The sequence below is a fragment of the Chiloscyllium plagiosum genome, chromosome 10 (genome assembly GCF_004010195.1).
Source record: "Chiloscyllium plagiosum isolate BGI_BamShark_2017 chromosome 10, ASM401019v2, whole genome shotgun sequence".
Classification (NCBI taxonomy): domain Eukaryota; kingdom Metazoa; phylum Chordata; class Chondrichthyes; order Orectolobiformes; family Hemiscylliidae; genus Chiloscyllium; species Chiloscyllium plagiosum.
The window spans coordinates 64,118,222-64,126,668 of NC_057719.1; positions in this window are offsets into that span (position 1 = coordinate 64,118,222).

Consider the following 8,447-nt stretch of genomic DNA (forward strand, 5'->3'; position numbering starts at 1 on the left):
TCCAGATCCTGTTGTAATCTGAGGTAACCCTCTTCGCTGTCCACTACACCTCCGATTTTGGTGTCATCTGCAAACTTACTAACCGTGCCTCTTATGCTCGCATCCAAATCATTTATGTAAATGACAAAAAATAGAGAACCCAGCACCGATCCTTGTGGCACTCCACTGGTCACAGGCCTCCAGTCTGAAAAACAACCCTCCGCCACCATCCTCTGTCTTCTACCTTTGAGCCAGTTCTGTATTCAAATGGCTAGTTCTCCCTGTATTCCGTGAGATCTAACCTTGCTAATCAGTCTCCCATATCATAGTGACCTACATGATCACATTTGCTGGAGTCCTCGCCAGATGCAGAATTGTGAGCTCTGAGTTTCAGAGTTTGAGCAGCCACTGTAATCACCATAGTGCATCTGTAGGGATGAGAGCGATGTGAATAGTACATTCAGTGAAGTAGGAGCATTGGGTCAGAATGAAAATGGGTAAGCACCAAGTAGTCCAAGAGAACCAAGCAGGACGAGAAGCCATAATCCATGTTGGTACAAATGACTGATATGAAGGGGGATGAGGTGCTCAAAGTAGATTTCAAAGAGCTAAGAAGGAGATTAAAAAACAGGACCACTTAAAGCAATAATTCAGGATTCCTTCCAGTTCCACGTAGTAGTGAGCATGGAAATAGAAGAATTGAGAAATTGAATACATGGCTGGAGAGCTGGTGTTGGAAGGAGAGAATCTCATTTCTAAGGTATTGGGAATTCTCCCAGAACAGGTGGAAGCAGTACACAATGAGCAGACTGCATCTTATCTGGACTGGAGTGAACATCCTCTCAGGAAGATTCATTAGTGCTGTTGGGGGGGGTTTAAACTAGATTACCATGGGGATGGGAACCTGGGAGGGAGCTTAGATTCAAGGAAACGAAACAGGTTTCATAAAGTTGAGAAATAGAGAGCCAAAGCAGAATACAGAAGAAGCATCAGATAGAATTAGAATAGAGAATAATGTTTTTTTTATGAATGTGCATAGCATTCACAAAATAATGGATTATTTGAGTTAAGATAAATTAAGATAAATGAGTATGTTTAATTGGCATTATGGACACATGCCTCCCGAACAGTACTGTGGGTGTACCTACAACTCAAGGATTGCAATGGCTTAGGGGCAATTAGGCATAAGCAAATTGTCCTGCATTTTGTGGACAGGTCATACATAAGAACATCAGAGTAGCAGAAAGCATCATTTGACATGATCATGACTGATCTCATTGCGGTCTCTACTCCACCTTCCAGCCTGCTGTTCATAACCGTTCAACCTGTTACAAATTTAAAACAAATCTATCTCCTCCTTAAATTTATTCAATGTCCCAGCATCCACCATACTCTGGGGTAGTGAATTCCACAGATTTTTGACCTTTGAGAGAATTACAGAGGAACCTCGATTATCCAGCATTCAATTAACTGACTTTCAGATGATCCAAACAAGGTTGCAAGGTCCCGATGTTATCCAGCGTTCGATTATCCGGCATTCGATTAACTGAATGAAATACTCCCTACCCATGTCCTTCGGATAATCGAGGTTCATCTGTATATGTGGGCAATTTTCCAAATTATCGCCTGAGTGTCTATTTTGTAGCTGCACAGCAACAGTGCAGAGCACTTGTGGGACCTTTTTGGAAGGGTGAAGAGTCAGAGGTTATGACCAACATTGGCATCAACAACATTGATAGAAAGAGGGATAAGATCCAGAAAAACAGATTTAGGCAGCTAAGTGAGATTAAAATGAAGCACGTCTAAGACAGTTATCCTAGGATTGCCATTGGCACTACATGCTATTATGCCGCATGCTCACCTGTAGCTCCTTAAACCTGGACTAATGGGAATATGTTGGGTTGTGAGGTTGGAGATTATTTGCATATAACTCTATTGACAGTCTTCACTCACAACACCTCATGGATAGAACAGAAGCATATAAAATAGAAACCGGTCCTTTGAGCTTGCTCAATATGACCATGGTTGATCATCCAACTCAATACCCTGTTCCCACTCTTTCCCCAGGCCCTTTGGTTCCTTTAGCCTGAAGAATTATATCTGTATCCTTCTTTAAAGCATTCAATTGGATTTGGCCTCAACTGCTTCCTGTGAGAGATTTCCACAGGTTCACACTCCGAGTAAAGAAATTTCTCCTCATCTGTGTCCTACCCTATTATTCTTAGACTGTGACCACTTGTTCTAGACTACCTGGTCATCCTTCCTGTGTTTACCTTGTCTAGCCCTGTTAGAGTTTTATTGGCTTCTGTGAGATTTTCCACTCCGTTCTTCTAAATTGCAATGAATATAATCCTAACTGAACCAATCATCCTTCATACATCAGTCCTGCAGTGCCAGGAATCAATCTGTTAAATCTGGCTGTAGTCACACCCCCTCCCCCCCACCCTCCCTCCCAAATACCTTACTTAATTTGACCTTTGTGCTTTACCACTGTCTGTTCTCAGATAGATGACTCCCATCTTGAACTCTAGCCCGAACAATCGCTCTCCTTCATGCACCAACTCCCCAACAAAAATGTATTGCATTCAGAAAGGCACTCTGAACAAACTCAGTTGCCAGCCATTGCAAGGTATTAGTTCAGGTAAAATTTGGATTAATTTGGAATATCTCAAACACATTACAAGCACATAATCAAACAGGGTAAGTAATGAGTTCCTCAATGCCTCACCTAGATGATCATTTCTTCGTTCAACCAGAAGAAAAGAAATCTGATTCTGGATCAGTGGTGCTGGAAGAGCACAGCAATTCAGGCAGCATCCGAAGACAGGCAAAATCGACGTTTTGGGCAAAAGCCCTTCATCAGGAATAAAGGCAGAGAGCCTGAAGCGTGGAGAGATAAGCTAGAGGAGGGTGGGGGTGGGGAGAGAGTGGCAAAATCGACGTTTCGGGCAAAAGCCCTTCATCAGGAATAAAGGCAGAGAGCCTGAAGCGTGGAGAGATAAGCTAGAGGAGGCTGGCAGCATCCAAGGACAGGCAAAATCGACGTTTCGGGCAAAAGCCCTTCATCAGGAATAAAGGCAGAGAGCCTGAAGCGTGGAGAGATAAGCTAGAGGAGGCTGGCAGCATCCAAGGACAGGCAAAATCGACGTTTCGGGCAAAAGCCCTTCATCAGGAATAAAGGCAGAGAGCCTGAAGCGTGGAGAGATAAGCTAGAGGAGGCTGGCAGCATCCAAGGACAGGCAAAATCGACGTTTCGGGCAAAAGCCCTTCATCAGGAATAACCAGGTAGTCACGGAGGGAACGGTCTTTGGGGAAGGCGGAGAGGGGTGGGGAGGGAAATATATCCCTGGTGGTGGGGTCTGTTTGGAGGTGGCGGAAATGTCGGCGGATGATTTGGTTTATGCGAAGGTTGGTAGGGTGGAAGGTGAGCACCAGGGGCATTCTGTCCTTGTTGCGGTTGGAGGGGTTCGGTCAAGGCAGGCAATCATTTTGATTCATGACACCAAATTCCCCCTCCACTTCCATTCAGACATAATAGAGCACGTACATCATTGAACTTACTGCTCACTCAGAGATGTAAATATATCTAAGGTTAACTTTGGAAAACCTTATGAAAATTTCTCTCCGATCTCTAAGCTAATTCTACATGATTGTAAGTGGACCATGAATATCTGTATTTTCAATAACATTGCATGTTTTCTGTGTCCCTGTAGAATGATTGTTTGCTGCCCACAGGCACTGCATGGTTCAATAATCGGGTCCAGAGGACATAATGAAATAAAAGACAGGACAGCTAACTTTTCTTTTCGTGTACAGATTTTACCTGCATGACCCTCAAATTCTGTCATTTCTTGTTCTCTGTACTAACATATACACCAAAACAAAATATAATTCCACTATCATTTTACAAACATTAATACCATCTTGACTAATCCTATATTACTGGAATAAAAGTAACTTATTCATTGCCTCGTATCTGAATGGTGAATAAAACCCAATTTTTACATATTAGACCTGTTAAAATATACCCCATTTGACACGGTGGCAGTGGCACACAACACAATGGAGGATATCCACAACATTAAAGCCTGGACCTCATCTTGCCGAGGACTGTGTGGTTGCTGCTCTTAGAAGTACAGCCATTGCCAGATGTATCTGCAACAGGTTTCATTCTTGAATTCAGCCCTGAGGCAGGGTCTAATTCAGTTCACCCTCTTTTATATCTTCTCTAGTGTGTTTGTGTGACACTTGACTGAATAATAAAAGCAACAGGATGTCACCTTTTGTTCTATATGTGCAACTACAGCAAACTGGTAATTAGGAGTCGTAAAAAGTAGTTGGTTATTTTGCACCTTACTTACCTAAGGTTACTCAGATCATTTATATTGCCTTAACTTCTATTTGGTCATGAACTTGAGATAGGCGAATTTGTCAAGTATAAGTTGATGAGATACAAATATTGACAATTGTCAGTCTGGTTTATTTGGTTTATTACTCCTCTTGAAAGCACAGACACGGTGGCACCCTTGTGTTTTTGGTGAGTAGGTATTCAAAGGTACTCATCTGTAAATTTTGCAATATGTTTTTCTCTGCACCGGAAGGGTGCAATAATGAATTGAAGGGATTACAAAACACTTTGTTCATGCATTGAGAGAAATTTATTTGTTTCCAAGAATGCACCAAAAGTTCAATCCAAGCAGACATTATTAATAAGTGACTTTTTACACTTTCAGTGAAGCAATAATGGATTATCCAGAAAGTGAGCAGTATAGAAAAATGAGTGGATTAGTCTAAAATAGTAACTTGTTACACATTGTCCATTTACATCTATTATCAAGTAGGATCATACAAGGTCTACAGCACAGAAGCAGATTATTCAACCTGACGTGTCTGTATTTATATTCAGGAAGGTTTGCTTTGTCATCAAAGACTGATCAAGTCTTGCAAGAATAGGAAATCCAAATTCATTAAGTTCAACTTTCAGTGTAGGTGGGTTAAATCATTGCTTGATGAAATTCCTAATCTTGTATTTTTAGTCCTTGAGACTACTTTATGACTAATTGCGATAGAGCAGGTATCTGTGGGAAAGTTGAACTATCCTGTGTCAAATTAAGAACATTTGTCCAGTGCATGTAAAGTCTGTTTTTTAAGTTGTGAGTAAAGAGGGAAACTCCTCATTAAATTACATGATGGAGGCCCGTTCTAAGCACAACTGCTTATAACTTACAAATAAATAACTTGCTCTGCAGGCCAAATCGAATCGAATCTCCAAGAACCTAGCCAACAATCCTGTTCAGTGAGTCCAGTATGAACATCATTCAGAAGTAAGTTCAGACTACATTGTGACATTCCACAGCTCATCTCTGGAGCTCTTACGTGAATAGTAGATAGTTGTATAAGGTGAAGGAGAACAACATATGTTCGTGGAACCACGCGTAACAAGGTATGAATTTCTTTGGGAAAGAAGAGGAGGGGAATTGAGGAAAACCATCTGTTCTTTTAATTCAAGAAAGTGGTAAGATTCTGCATATCTATATATAGTGAGAAGGAAAGATCTGTCAATAGTACTAAAAACAAAATAAAAGATGCTGAAAATACTCAGCAAGTTCGGCAGTATCTCTGAGGAAATTAACAATGGGCTGGTCTTACATTTTTTAGCTAAGTGTCAATTTTATCATGTTTTATGGAGAGTTTCTCTCCACAAGGCCTTGTGAGCTTCCTTCGCTGCATCTTATCAAACTCGGCTCGTTAACTAGCTCTCTTGCCTCTCGCGCTCCTTTCATCCAAACCTAGTCTCATTCTACCATTCACCATACTGTACTTGCTACTGTTGAGGTATACCAGAATGCACCAGCATCCCTTTCCCTGGTGCCATCTTTAAAAGGTTTTTGTGTGCCCGAATAAGCACCATCAGCCTGGAAATGCCCTGCATGGTTACTGACATTAATCGCAGACATGGTAGAGGAGGGAAAGTTGGCACTGCACTTTACAGGTAATGAGGAGGAGGTTCTGATGTACAGGGTGGTGCAAAAGAGGGTCTAGTCTGGGTCAGTGCAGTTTCAGTTACCTGGAGGATTGCTCGACAATATAGGGAAAAGGTCAGTGACCTTCTCCACTCTGTCAGTATAAGTGTCACCATCTTCCCTCTGCTACATCGCATTCACTTTATCTCTGTTACTGAACCCACCTCCCATCAAGACTCATGCTCTACCAGTCTCACTATTGCCTGCAATATCTTCCTCATTTGCTCTCACCCACCTCAGTCCCCAATGCCACTAGCCCTGCATGTCCTCTGCACTATCTACTCACCTGCTCGGGCCACCTGCTCCAGAAGTAACAGCCAAATCACCCACTTTCATCTCCCTTAATATCAGCCTCTCTCTGTTGTTCCAGGAAGAAAATATGGACAGCAAGTGAACAGCCTGGAGATGCAGTCTAGTCCAGTTCATAAGTTGGGTGTATGTCCCTGAGTGCAGTGTCCTTGCTATAGCATCACAATGAGACTTGTCCTTCTGCTCTGAGGTGTAATATTGATACGCAGAAGCATGTTGCATGTGGGTCAAAAATGGGTCATTAGTGGCTGGGACATGTCAGATGAAAGTATCCATGATTTTTGGGTACATATGGCTGGTGCCATGGAGCATGACCTGAGATGTTGGTCATGCCAACGTAGAATCCCCATGGACTGAGCAATCTGTGAGTGGAAGTTGCGAGGTACCCGTTCTGACTTCCGTGTTGAGATTTCTCGGTGTCCGATTTGCTTGTGGCAGGTGGTCAGATAGAAAGCTGTATATTAATGCGGTGAGGTCTGCAGTCAATAAGATGTTTAACAAGCAATAATCCCCCCAATAGGCAATCTGCTGCTGCTCAGAGAGAATCCCACTTCAACACCTAGAACAGATGCCGTGAGTTATTCCTGATGTCAAGACAGGCCTCACTGGATTTAAAATCATAGAATCCCTACAGTGTGGAGCAGGCCATTTGACCCATCATATTCATACGTTCTCTCTGAAGAGCATCCCACCCAGACCCACCGCCTCCTATTCTATTCTTGTAATCCTGCATTTCTCATGGCTAATCCACCTAATCTGCACATGCCTGGACACTATGGGCAATTTACGTTGGCTAATCCAGCTAACCTTCTCACACAATTCTGCCACATTCCCACCTGATGTTCAGGTCCTTAAATGATTCTGTCTCAACTTTCTGGCCAAATGATCTGGAATATTAACTCTCTTCCTTTCTCCAAACATGCTGAGTATGTCCCACAACTTTGTTTTCTTATTCCAGATTTCCAGCAACCACAGGCATTTTGCTTTTGTCTCGTTGTATCCTTTCATGTTCACTTCATGTTCAGTCCAGGTGGTATGAGTGTGCTGATTCTTTTTAAAATGCGCTGAAATCTCTCAATTGAAAGCATAATCAGGTTTGCTGAACTCATGAGCTCATACTGATATTCTATTTTGTCTTGCCACAACTGACTGCAATCCGCCCACTTTAACAAATAACCCTCAGGAATTTAGCAGTCTTGAGGCAGTTGCCTTTACCTGTCTGCAGTAATGGTTATTACTTAAGCGTCCTACCACGTGACTGTCTGAGTTTCGAAATCAGAAAGAGTGTGTTGTCTTCTTGTTGTGACTAGCCAGAAGATAATGCTGTCATTTAACTTTGGCTCTTTTCAATGTGCATTTCCAAAAATGGTCATGTTTTATTTCCAGTCTGGTACAATGCTGAAATGATTATCTGAAGTGGGATTGATTACATGATTAGCTATGGTTTGTGCTAATGCCAGGGTGTGCTTTGGATGAATTGTAAGCACAGTTTTGTTTTGAACAAGAGTGTCTGTGAAAACTAATTGTACCAAATGTTGATGCCATGTTTCTCTTGATAATATTTGGTTGACTGCAGGACCAAAAAGACAGTGTGTCTTCATTTTGTATAAATTTTAAACCAGACCCAGCAGAATGAGAGTGGGATTCTAATCCAGTGTGTCGCCAGTTCACATATTTCTTTCATGTCTTTATTTAAAGCAAATTAATAAATAATTAGTAACAGATTGGTGTCAGTTTGATCAGGCAGAAGATACAGAAGCTTGAAAACATGCACCAACAGTGTCTTCCCTCTTGTTATTAGACTGATGAATGGACTCTCTAACTTCAAATAATGTTGATTTTGTTCATTCTGATCATGCTTCATGCACCTGCTGTGCAGTGTAAACTGTATGCCGCACTCTCCATCTAGGCACCCAATGATCTCTATGTCCTTTCTTACTATGATCTGCCAGAACTGCTTGCCAAACAAAGCTTTTCACTGTAATTAGTTGCACGTGACTCCAATAAATCAAGTCAAAAAAAGGGAGCCCTTAAACCATCTATAAAGCACCAGCACCATAATCAGAGAAACAATCACACAGGACTGTTTTACTTATAACAGGTGACCTCTAAAGTCGAGATTGTTTCAGTGCAGTA